Here is a 12,269-nt window from a genome sequence, read left to right on the forward strand (position 1 = left end):
CTATTCAAGACAGACATACAGGACAATTAAGGGATTAGGAATTACAATCCATGAATATTAGGGGTTGGTTTGTAGCAGAGACAGTGGATGACAAAAATGATTTGCTTAGTATTATGGAATTTGGGGGATCTGTGTCTGATTTACATGTGAGGATTTATGCCAGGTTTCAGTTAATGTAAATCCTCGCACCCAAAGTTAGGCACAGATCACGGTGCTATGTGCCATTCTATAAATGATGCCCGTGTTCTGTCCCCCTAGTAGCGCTATAGAAATGATAAGTAGTAGTAGTAGTAGTAATATTCATGGTGGCAGGGGTGCATTGTTATGAATATTTATATGAGTATTATTTGTATTCAAATGCTTTGTCTGTGTATAGATAGAACTGTGTATTAGAACTGCTTTCCCTATAGTTTGCAATATCCTGTGAATGACTCTTTGTAAGCTTTCCCTATTAGCTGTTAGCTCTGAGCTAGGGGGCCAGCTCAGTGGTGTTCCTAGCCTGGATGACAGCAGGGATGGATCGCCAATGCGCCACCCCCGGCTGCAGCGCGCCCCCCCCCTGCAAAATGACACCTCCCCCCCCGGCGAAATGACACCCCCCCCGAGTGCACGCCACCGGGGGGGGGGGGTGTGCCACGGCACGTGCCTGTTGACTCCGAGTTCGCTAACTTTGCTCGTTCGCTGCAGCTCCCTCTGCCCCGGAACAGGAAGCAACCTGTTCCGGGGCAGAGGGAGCTGCAGCGAACGAGCGAAGTTAGCGAACTTGGAGCCGACAGATGCGCGCCGCGGCACCCCCCAGCGGCATGCACCCGGGGTGGACCGCCCCCACCGCCCCCCCTTGGTATGCCACTGGGCCAGCCCCCCCCCTCTTTGCCCTTGTGGGCTGCATGAGGGAGCCGAGTCTTTTTCAGCATGCCTTTGTGATCAGCAGCTGTTCTAGGGGCTGATCCTTCCTTAATCTACTGTAATTCCATCAACATTTTTCACCACCTCCCCAAGTCACCCCCCATTCATTTTCCATGAGTTACTCCCCCTTATTCTCATTTGAGTGTTACAGCTTTTCCTATTAGGTGGGCTGAGGTTCTGACCATCTCCTTGCCTCAGAGGTGGCTAGATACAGACTGTGCAGAAGGCAATGATTCTGTCCAAGCAACAACTGTAAATTAGAATTTCTTTGTTTATTATGAGTACTATAATAAAAAAGATTTGTTTAAGAATTGAGAGTCTACTGGTAAAACATCTACTTGGGGGTGGTTTAGCTGGCTGTTTAGCTACACTATACTTTGCCTAGATCAGCACAGCCCAACTCGGAGCACCGTTTATAGAATGGCACTCACTGCTCATTTTTACAGAATCTAGTCCTAAGTAAATGGGATCTATAATAGGGACCTCCAAAAGGTTCAATAGTGTTTGCCTAGGGTTAATGCAATGTTATTCAGCCCTAGGGAAGGAGAGTACATGTGAGAATGTAATTCTTAAAGCCTTTTAATAATTTCCCACAAGTACTTTTATACCTGCTTTCCTACAACTGAATTTTAGGGAAACTACTGGGAGTTTCTATTTGAAAACTAGCTTATAGTTTTTTTTAATTTCTGCCCCCATAATATTTATTTTGGATTTGGATTTTGCTCACAATGTTTTCAGTAGTAGCTCAAGGTGAGTTACATTCAAGTACATAAGGTAATATGCAGTTCATTATTTGTATGAAATATACATGAAGTATTTGAATCCTAACAGCATATGCATATTGACATATTGATATATGTAATAATACTGATATATAATAATATTGATATGCCTTATATTTTCCATAGACACTCAATTTGTTTTTTTGTTACTTCAGTTCCTTTCACTATCTCTACGATAAGAATGAAGCCTGCCAGTACAGACTCGTTTAAGGTCACATCATTAGAGAAGCTTTAATCTTTCAGAACAATTTTTCAATACTGTTTACACCTGGGACTTTCTTGTACAAATCCTCTTTACACAAGACAAGAGTGACACTGGAAGGAACTATTTGTTTCTCATTTCTGCAGAGAGTGAAAGCAAACCAAAATCCTCAGGGGCTCTTCCATCATCCTCAGGGGCTCTTCCATCATTCGAACTAATCAGGAGGGGATTAATCAGGGACAGCTTTGCAGCAGGAAGTACGGCCAACTTCAAAACTACAATCTCACAGATCAAGGTATAGTAGATCAACAGCTACATCACCGTGCACTTCAAATTTTTCTAATTACTCTGACTGCATTCTACAGACATATCTTCCTCAATTCTTGTATAGTAATATGTTAAATTAGAACAAACCTCTTACTCTGTTCATAATTATATCTTTTGCAGTACAATGTAAGCCACATTGAGCCTGCAAATAGGTGGGATAATGTGGGGTACAAATGCAGCAAATAAATAAATTTAAATGGGAAAAGTGTGAAGTTCCAATGGTCATTTTTGGTGCTATAACTTAGGATGTGATATGGAACAGAGAAAATACTGTAGCATGCATGGGTACATCAATAAAAGGGATTTTTTTAAAACAAGAACAAGTTATCAGTTATATAACAATGGTATGGATATTCCAAATGGTAAAATATTGCCATTTTTGATCTTTGAGCAAAATTTGACAACAGAGCTGGATGATATCTACAAATTTTATTTATTTGGATTTTGCTCACAGCTTTTTCACTAGGAGCTCAAGGTGAACTATTTTCAGATACATTGGGTATTTCTCTGTCCTTTCAGGGCTCGCAATCTAATTTTGTACCAGAGGCAATGGAGGGTTAGGTGACTTGCCTAACATCACAGGGAGCAGTAGTGGGATTTGAACTGGCCATCTCTGGATGTCAAGACTGGTGTTCCTCCACCCCATTTGGTTCCAGATGCTCTATGGATCTATTATTTTTTTAAAAATATATGTAGCCTCACCTTACTTTTTACTTTAAGATTTCAGTAATATGGTATTATGTTTTCACATATATTGGGCCTAATATTTAGAAAATGTTGAACTCCTATATTTATGCTCCTAAATTAGCCACATAAATTTGTGCTCTATTTGCAGCCAAATTTAGGAGCATAACTTTTCAGATGAAAATTCTTCTTAATTTGGGAGCTTAAAAATTATGCTCATAAATTAAGGCCTGTCAGGGTCGACAGTCAGCCAGAAGCACTCAGCATTTTCCTGACTGCTGCTGGCGTTATTCCCAGATATTTTTAGTGTTGAATATCTGTTTTTATGGAGCCAGCTAATGCATAGCTGGTTAATTCCAATATTCAGCTCTTAACCAGCTAAGGATTACTGTATAAAGATAGGACAGCTTTTCATGCTGTCCCATTTATGCAGTTAACCTGGCTGGTTAACTGCTGAATATCAGTACTTAACCAATCAAGTGCCAACTCCATCACTGGAATGCCCCCCCAAAATAGCCACTTTGCAATCTGGCATTAACCAGTTATTTTCAGTGATGCTAAGGGTGGATTCTGTATATGGCACCTAAAAATTCCACACATAGATTTAGGTGTGGTATATAGAACTAATGGAACCAAGCCTGTTTTGTCAACAATGAAACGGGCCCTAGGAAGGCTCTCGTGTAAGCGTTTTTTTCTCTCTCCCCTTGCCATCCCCTCTATGTCCAGTGATTCTTCCCTCCCCTCCCCTCCCCTCCCCTCCCATCCCAAGCCCTCCATGTCCATCGATTCTCCTCTGCCCTGCCCTCCCCTGCCCTCGATGTCCCGTGATTCTCTCCTCCCCTCCATGTCCTGCAATTTGTACCTGAACGTTCTCTGGCTGGCTTCCGTTCCATTTGTAACATCCTGACGTCAGCTCGCCTCCAGCGATCCCTTCCCTCTCACTGTTCCGCCCTCCTCTGATATCATTACATCATTACGCGAAGGCGGGACAGTGAGAGGGAAGGGAACGTTGGAGGCTTGCTGATGTCAGGAGATGTTACAAACCCAGATAGCCAGCCAGCCAGAGAATGTTGGAGGTACAAATTATTATATAGGATATGCTTAGTTGATATCCCAGCACCTAAAATACGTGGATCCATTTATACCAACGAAAACATGGCGTAAATCCTGGCATGTAGATTTAGGTGCAGAGGACCGTATTCTATAACTATGTATGTAAATTTTGGAACACCCATGAAGCTTCCATTTCCCTGCCTATAACCATGCCCCTTTTTGTCTGCACACATTAGAAGTCAGGCACAGTGCATTACAGAATATACTTAGTAAGTTGTGCGTGTAAATTCTAATTATTGCCAATTAGTGCTCATTATTGGTTGTTAAGTGCTGTTATCAATGCTACTTAGCTTGTTAAACCAATTAAGTTACATGCATTGTTATAGATTCCATATGCATTTTGACACGGATCTCTAGGTGCGCTATATATAATTCAGGGGTAAACGGTTAACAGCTGCTGAAATGACTGGTTAGCCCGGAACAGATTTTTCCAGCCAGGAGCTGTTTCTGGCTGGTTAAATTGCATTGAACATAATTTTGAAAGAAGCCTATTTATAAGCATATCACTCGAAGTTGGGAACATAAATATCTTGCCGATTATATCTTATTCAGGTCAATATTCAAAAGATCTTAGGCAGCTGGAGGTGAGTGCCAACCACATAATCTCTAAAGCTAAAAATATAGCTGCCACTAGTGTTTAACTTTTGATTTGGGTGGGATTTGGTATGGTCCATGGGTGAAGAAAAGGATTCTAGGAATAGTGACATAATTCAGCTCCTATTAGCAAAACTTACCAAAACAGTCCCTTATATACTTATGCAACGTAGTCAGACCATCAGAAGGTAAATCTTTGAGGTATATCTGCATAAATCAGAGACATATAACCATGTTGCATACATTGTTTGAAAAAAGGTTCCTTTTATATATTTCATTAAATTTCATTTCAGTTCTTATTCGCTATGGGGCCCTTTTACAAAGACGTGCTGTAAAATGGCCTGTGGTAGTGTAGATGCGTGTTTTGGGCGCATGCAGAATCATTTTTCAGTGCACCTGTAAAAAAACGCCTTTAAAAAGTTTTTGCTGAAAATGGACATGCGGCAGACAGCCATTGACCTAGCAGTAAAGTCTCACGTGGTAACCATGCAGTAATGACCTACGTGCATCAAATGCCACTTGGCACGTGTCTGATACGCGTCTAAAAATAATCTTTTGGACGTGCATATTGGACGCACATCAAAAATTGAAATTACCACAAAAGCCACGCAGTAGCCGAGTAGTAACTCCATTTTAGCATGCGTTGGGTGCACATAGAGGCTTACGCAGTTTAGTAAAAGGGCCTCTATATCAATTTAATGTACCTAAACATGTTTCAAGCTTCCATTACCATTTAGTGGGTAAGCAAGAAACATCTCAACATGAATCCATATTTCGCCCAGTGGCATTAGGGAAAAGTTCCATTAATATCCAACTGAAATCCAACTGTGCATATTCCATATAACTTATGCATTCCATTCTGAACATATTCACAGCTGGTAGAATTTTAAACATATAAAATCTGTTTAAAGTTATATGTGGATTTTTAGCAGAGCCACTTACACGGCTAATGGTACTGAAAATTGGCAGATTTCTTATCCATTTAAATCTACAAACTGGCAGCAGGCTGAAAATTGACTTCTTTATTCTGACATTAAATTGGCAAACTATGAGAAAACTGTGATGTTCATGTTTTTTTTTCTTTAATATACTTTTATTTAATAAATTGGCAAAATTGACCACAAATTTGTTGTTCTACCTTCTGTGTTTGATATGATTTGATCAATTTTTTGTTCCTTGAAGGCAACAGCACAAAGGGATTAGTACAGTGTAATGCTGATTGACTTGTAACTTTTAAAATATAAAATAAACTAGTAAAAAAAGGCCTCGATTCGTTATGAAATGAAACGGGCGCTAGCAAAGCAATCCCCCACCCTCCCTCGCTGTCTCGCTCTGTCCCCTCCGAGTTCCAGACCCCCCTCCCAACCTCCCTCCCAGTTCAAAGCCACCCTCCCTCCTAGTTCAAGGCCAGCCACCCTCCCAGCCTCCCTCCTTTCTCCCAGTTCAAGGCCTGCCTCCCTCCCAGTTAAAGACTTCCCTCCCTCCCTCCAACCCACCCACACAGGCCTCCCAGCCTCCCACCCACCCATTTCAAGGCCCCCTCACGCCCCTCCCACTGAGTTCCAGACTCCCCCCTCCCTCCAATTTCAACACCCCCCTCCACGTTATGGACCCCTGGACCCCCCCTGCTGTGACACCCTCGACCCCCCCTTCCCGATGAAAACACTCCCCTGCCGCCGTCGCGTACCTGTGCTGACGGGGGACCCCAACCCCTGACAGCCAAAGTTCTGTTTTCGTCTGTGCCGGCGTGCAGCTTGCTGAATGATCATCTGTTGAAGTTTCTGTGCATGTGTCTGATGTCAGATGCACGCACAGAAACTTGAACAGCTGATCATTCATGAAGCAACACCCCGGCGTAGCCGAGAAGAGAACTTCGGCTGTCGGGGGTTGGGGTCCCCCGTCAGCACAGTTATGCGACGGCGGCGGGGGAGTGTTTTAGTCTGGAAGGGGGGGTCGAGGGGGTCGCGGCAGGGGGTCGAGGGGTCTGTAATGCGGGGGAGGGTGTGTTGAAATCGGAAGGAAGGCGGAGTCTGGAACTCGGTGGGAGGGGCGTGAGGGGCACACGTCATGATGGTGCCTAGCAGACCACAGGAGCCACGGTCCCAGGCAGGACAGAACGTTGGAGGTGAGAATTATATATGTAGATGTGAATAATTAAAATATGGTTACACATTTGGGTTCTCTTCCCTTTCTTGGTCCTGAGGTTGTAATTTTTGTGGTAGCACATAACAAGGAAGGGTTCACACAGGAAGGATCCAACAAACTTTGGAGCCATTTTACTAAACTGCATTAAGTATTTTAATGCTGGGTTCAGTAAACTGTGCTTGAAATTTGGCGCTGAACAGTATTCTATTACGGGTGCTCCTGGACTGATGCTCTTTATAGAATAGCATGTAGCATCTGAATCCCTGCTCAGCTTTGGGCATGGGAAGTTACACCAGTTGAAATCAGGTGTAAATCTCAGCATGCAAGTTGGATGCAGATCCTCACTACTCTCTAACATTGCATACATTTTAAGGGAACAGCCCTGACCCACCCATACTTCTCCCATGGACACACCCCCTCTGCAGATCCATGCGGAAACACTTAGGTGCTAGTTCATAAATGGGCAAATGTGTTTTCACATGGATCTAAACCAGTGGTGTAGCTACTTCGGGCCTGAGGGGGCCTGGGCCCCCGTAGATTTAGCCCTGGCCCCCCTGGCGATGATCCCCTTGAACCCCCCCTCCCGCTACCAACCCCCTCCCACCACCAACCCTCCCCCGTCCTGCACGTAAGGCGTCAGAAACAGTTGATCACAGCAGGAACTTCCTTGAATGAAGGCGCTACTCCGGCGCTGAACTAAAGAAGACTCTTTTTGGCTGCAGCAAACGAGGTATCTGATGCAGCAGCGGGGCGGGCGGTGACGGCGGCGGGGGAGGGTTGGTGGCGGGAGGGGGGTCCAATGTGGTGGCGGCTGTGGCGGCTGGGGGCCAACAGCGGGGGGGTTGGTGGCGGGAGGGGGGTCCAATGTGGCAGCTGCGGCGGCTGCAGCGGCTGGGGGGGGCGACGACGGAGGGGGGTGGCTAAACAGTGCCCCTCCACCTTGGGCTCTGACCCTCCCTCCCAGAGAGGTCTGACTACGCCCCTGATCTAAACTCAATGTTAACTGGCATGCAAACCAATTAAAAGTTAAACAACAAAATGAACATGTTTTCTCTCTGTAGGCACCAAATATAAAATTCGCTTCACAGTGGAGGAAAGACTTCAGTTTTAACAGTGCTATTATTATACCATTGCTGCTGATTGATTCATCATAAGTCAAAAACCTCCCACCATTCTTTTTGATCTTGATATCATAGTTGTACCTTTTGTTCTGTTTACCTTTTTTGCACTTTTCCTTTAAGGGTCCAGTTTTTAAGAAATTGAGTAGCTGTTGTGAAGTAGCTTTATTCTGTATGGCTCCTGAGCCCCTCTGTTTCACAGCATGTGGCTTCCTGCACAATAATAGTGCTTTGCTACCATTCCTTGCAAGCAAGGAAAGGGGATAGGACTTGACAAACCACCTTTCTGTGGTTACAGTCAAAGCAGTTTACATATTATATGTAAGTACTTAGTTTGCACTTTGGGCACTGGAGAGTTAAGTGACTTGCCTAGAATCACAAGGAGCTGCAGTGGGAATTGAACCCACTTCCACAGGATCAACATCTGCTACACTAATCACTAGGCTACTCCATGGTAATATGAGTATAACACTGCCTTATCAAAATGGCCCTACTTCTTTTCAAAAAGCTAAGTAATTTCTTAAAAACTGGACTTTTAAAGGAAAAGTGCAAAAAAAGATTTAAAAAACTATGATATAGTTCTACCTAATTTTAAATTTGGTGCATTCAGTGAGCAAACCTATAATGATTTTTTTTTCACATGGATCTGCCATTTTTGCCCAACTTTGGCACCTTGTATCCATTAGATGCTTGTCCACACTGAAAGTTTAGTGCGGAAGTAATGCCTAATATTTGACGCCATTCCCCTGTCAATGTTTGGCTCACCCTGCTTTAACTGCTAGTGCAGGTGCTACGCTTTTTTTCTGTCAGGGGCGTAGCATGGGCAGAGACTGGACATGGAAGGCATTTGGCAGTTAACGTGCTGCAATTACCAATATGCTAACTGCCTAACACAGAGTTAACATGGCACCACTTACTGACTCCTAAATAGATAATCAATAGAAATAAAACAAAATAAAACATGGAAAAGAAAATAAGATGATACCTTTTTAAATTGGACATAACTTAATACATTTCTTGATTAGCTTTCGAAGGTTGCCCTTCTTCGTCAAAAGTGGACTAACACGGCTACCACACCTGACTCCTAAATAGAAAGCACTAACTGCTTCTGCGATAACCATGAGCAGGGACCACACATTAATCTGAATGTTAGACACACAGTACATAATTAAAAAATTGAGAGAATGCCCCCTCCCCCCCCCCAAAAAAAGGTGCTGCACAGTAAAACCCTGCATCAAGCAAATTTTACTGTGGTTTAGTAAAGGACCCCTTTGTTAGGAACACATTCCTCACAATAAACAAAACACTGTCAGAAAGTCCTGCAACTCATGGTCTTAGTTGTCCACAAGCATGAAGCAGTTTGGCTTTTCTATGATTCACTCTCACAGATCTGTGGTGCTACTTCCATCCAGCTGATGATGGCTGCTCTATAGCACACTGTATTGCTTATAGTGATGCTGAGGCATTGATATTGATAGACATGGCTGATACCACCGATCTTCCCTGGATTCAGAGGCCTATCCCCGGTCCCCCAGCACAACCTTTCCTATCTAGATGGGAGACTTTGTTAGGAGAGTCTCAGATACCATCCAGTAGAACTTTAGCCTCTCCTTCTTTGCTTACCAATGAAGAAGTCAATTTTCAAAGGTTTAGGCTCATAATATCTGAGAGTTAGGCTTCTAACTTGGCGCCTTTGAAAATGACTTAGGGCTGAGTACCTAAATTTATGTTCAAAATTTCAGTGAACCCCTAAATCTAGGAGCCAAAAAGTAGGTGGAATGGTATAGATTTAGGGTGGTGGAAAATAGTTAGGAGCTTAGCATTGGTTCTCAGCCTAAAATTAGGCTCCTAAATCTAGGAAATTGAATGGTAGGCCTAAATTTAGGGACATAACTAAAAGCTTTGAAGTTTAGGAGTAATTTCTGTTGAAAGGCCTTGGTGCTTGAAGGGGATTATCCAGATATTAGCTGCCTTTGGGCCCCTTTTACTAAACCATGCTAGTGATTCCTGCACGGCACATGCAATGAAACTCATTTGAATTGATGGCCCCTTTTACCAAGCTGCAGCAAAAGGGGGCCTGCACGTGTCATCATGTGTTTTTGATGCTCGGTGAGGCCTCCTTTTACCATAGTGGATAAAAGGTAGGTCTTTCCTTTTTTTAAGAAATGGCCATTTCAGAGGGAAGACCTTACCTCCACCCATTGAGGTGGCAGTAAGGGCTGCCCGATTACTGCTGGGTATACAGAAATTTATTTTGTAGTGCCAGATATGATGGCGAGCTGGGCATGGAATCTACCACTGGACTGTTGCGGTAGCCTGGCAGTAGTTCCTTTTTAGTGAGCGGTAAGCCCGCATTGGGCTTACCGACCCTTTGTAAAAGGGGACCTGAATGAACTATGCCACATTTACCACACTGGTCTTAGCAAAAGGGGCCATTTATTTGGATATTTTCCCTATCCAGCCACTATCTATAGATTTTCAGTGGCACTATATAGATAGTTACCAAGAAAAGAGACAGCTACACCACAACCAAAAGAAAAGCAAAACAGTTTACACAAAACAAAAAATAGAACAAAATATGAAAACATTTAGAGTTCTGTGTTTCTTTGAAAAGCTTTATTGAAAATCAGCACATAACCCAACATGTTTCTCTGAACTTGCTAATTTGTGGGATACAATAATATGTCAAAAATATGTATCAGTTGGTGCATACTTTGAATTGCTGGAACTTTTATTGGATCAAATGATGCCTTGGTGACCTTAAAATGTTTGGTACAGTAGAGCCAATTGAATGCCTTTAAATGCCACTGAGTGCTGTTTTCAGTACCTGGACTGATAGTGATTTTTATAATTTGATTTGAATTTTATCCATTGAGTTTTTTTTATTTATTTATGCATCCTCAGTAATTCTCATTATATTATAAACATAGTGGCCCTTTACTAAAGTGTGTTAAGCAATAAATGTGAAAATTAGCATGCACTGTTACAGCACAAGTGTGATAACTGTTACCAAGGTGTGTGCTAATTTGCATGTTTTTTTATTTTTTATTTATTATTTATTGATATTTCGGTTACAAATCACAAGTATCATTACTTGACAAGAAAAAAGCAGCTGAAGAAATTAGTTTGCCCAAAGGCTCCTAAAATTCAATAAAGAAAATTTTCCTTTTAGATGTTTTAAAGTCCACAATACGGAGTCCTATTTTTCAATAAATGGAGATAAAAGGAAAAGAAATCAAATATTTCAAATATAATTTAAGCCAAAACAAGACTTCAGCTTAACAGGCTTGGTACATTGTGAGAAAGGGGGTGGCAAACCGGAGGGGTGGTGGAGGAAAGGGCTATCTGTGCCCGCCAGGGATCAAAAGAAGAAAGAGTGGGACTATAAGAACTACAAGTCCCAGAAGCCCGAGCTGAGCAGGAAGCAGGAGTGGGAGGAGAAGTCCTCTCAGAGGGGGAAGGGGGAGGAGGTTGATTGGGAGATGAAGTCAGAGGGAGGGGATGAGGAACACCTGTGGGAGAAGGGAGTGGTGGAACAGATGGATTGGCAAGGGGGGGAAGGGGGAGGGGAAACAGAAGAAATGGATATCTCAGCGTTTGCTCAGGGCCATGAGAAGAGGAGAAAGAGGGCTGTGTGTACTGGATCACAAAAGGTATGAATTCTTTAACCCGGTGGGTGGTTGTCAGGAGTTAGTGCTGACAAATGAGGGAGGTGGGTCTCTAGGTGTAGCCAGTATGCAGTGCTAAACCTAGAGGAATTCATACCGTAGGGGAAACTTTGGAACTTTATAGTGTTGCTTGAGAAAAGCTGAACTGTGTGATAAGCATTTGATTCTGAATAGAGACTCTAAAGAAAGGGGCCTGTGCCAGGAACAGGTCCCGGTCCCGGTCCCGAGGCCTGGTCGGGGACTTAATAGCCGGACTGGAAAGAACCTAGGCGGCTAGTCTATGAGGAGTGGGACTTCACCAGGAAACAGATACTTGCCAGTAGCCGGTAGGGGTTGAACTAGGGGGTGGGCTACTGGCTGGAGAGAACACAACGGTGTAAGCCTGAGGGAGGTTTGCATAACTTGCAAGGATTGCAGACAGCACGGAGAGGTGCGGCTGGATGGTAGACAGCACGGAGAGGTGCAACTAGAGCGCAGACAGCCCGGAGAGGAGCAGGAGTCTGACAACATGTATAATTAAAGAGCTCTTTTTGATGTTAAAAAGGAACCCAGTTGGGAAGGGTCAAAATACACGTATTTAACATTTTGATAAGTTACCAAACACTTACATGGGTATTTTAGGTAAAACGTTGCCACTAACTGGAGCGTCTCCTGTTTTGACTGCAAGAACTTTTGTCTACACTTCTGCGTGTCCCTCGACAAGTCAGGAAATATCCGAGTTTGTAAACCT

This window comes from Microcaecilia unicolor, chromosome 1 (genome assembly GCF_901765095.1).
Source record: "Microcaecilia unicolor chromosome 1, aMicUni1.1, whole genome shotgun sequence".
NCBI classification, from domain to species: Eukaryota; Metazoa; Chordata; class Amphibia; order Gymnophiona; family Siphonopidae; genus Microcaecilia; species Microcaecilia unicolor.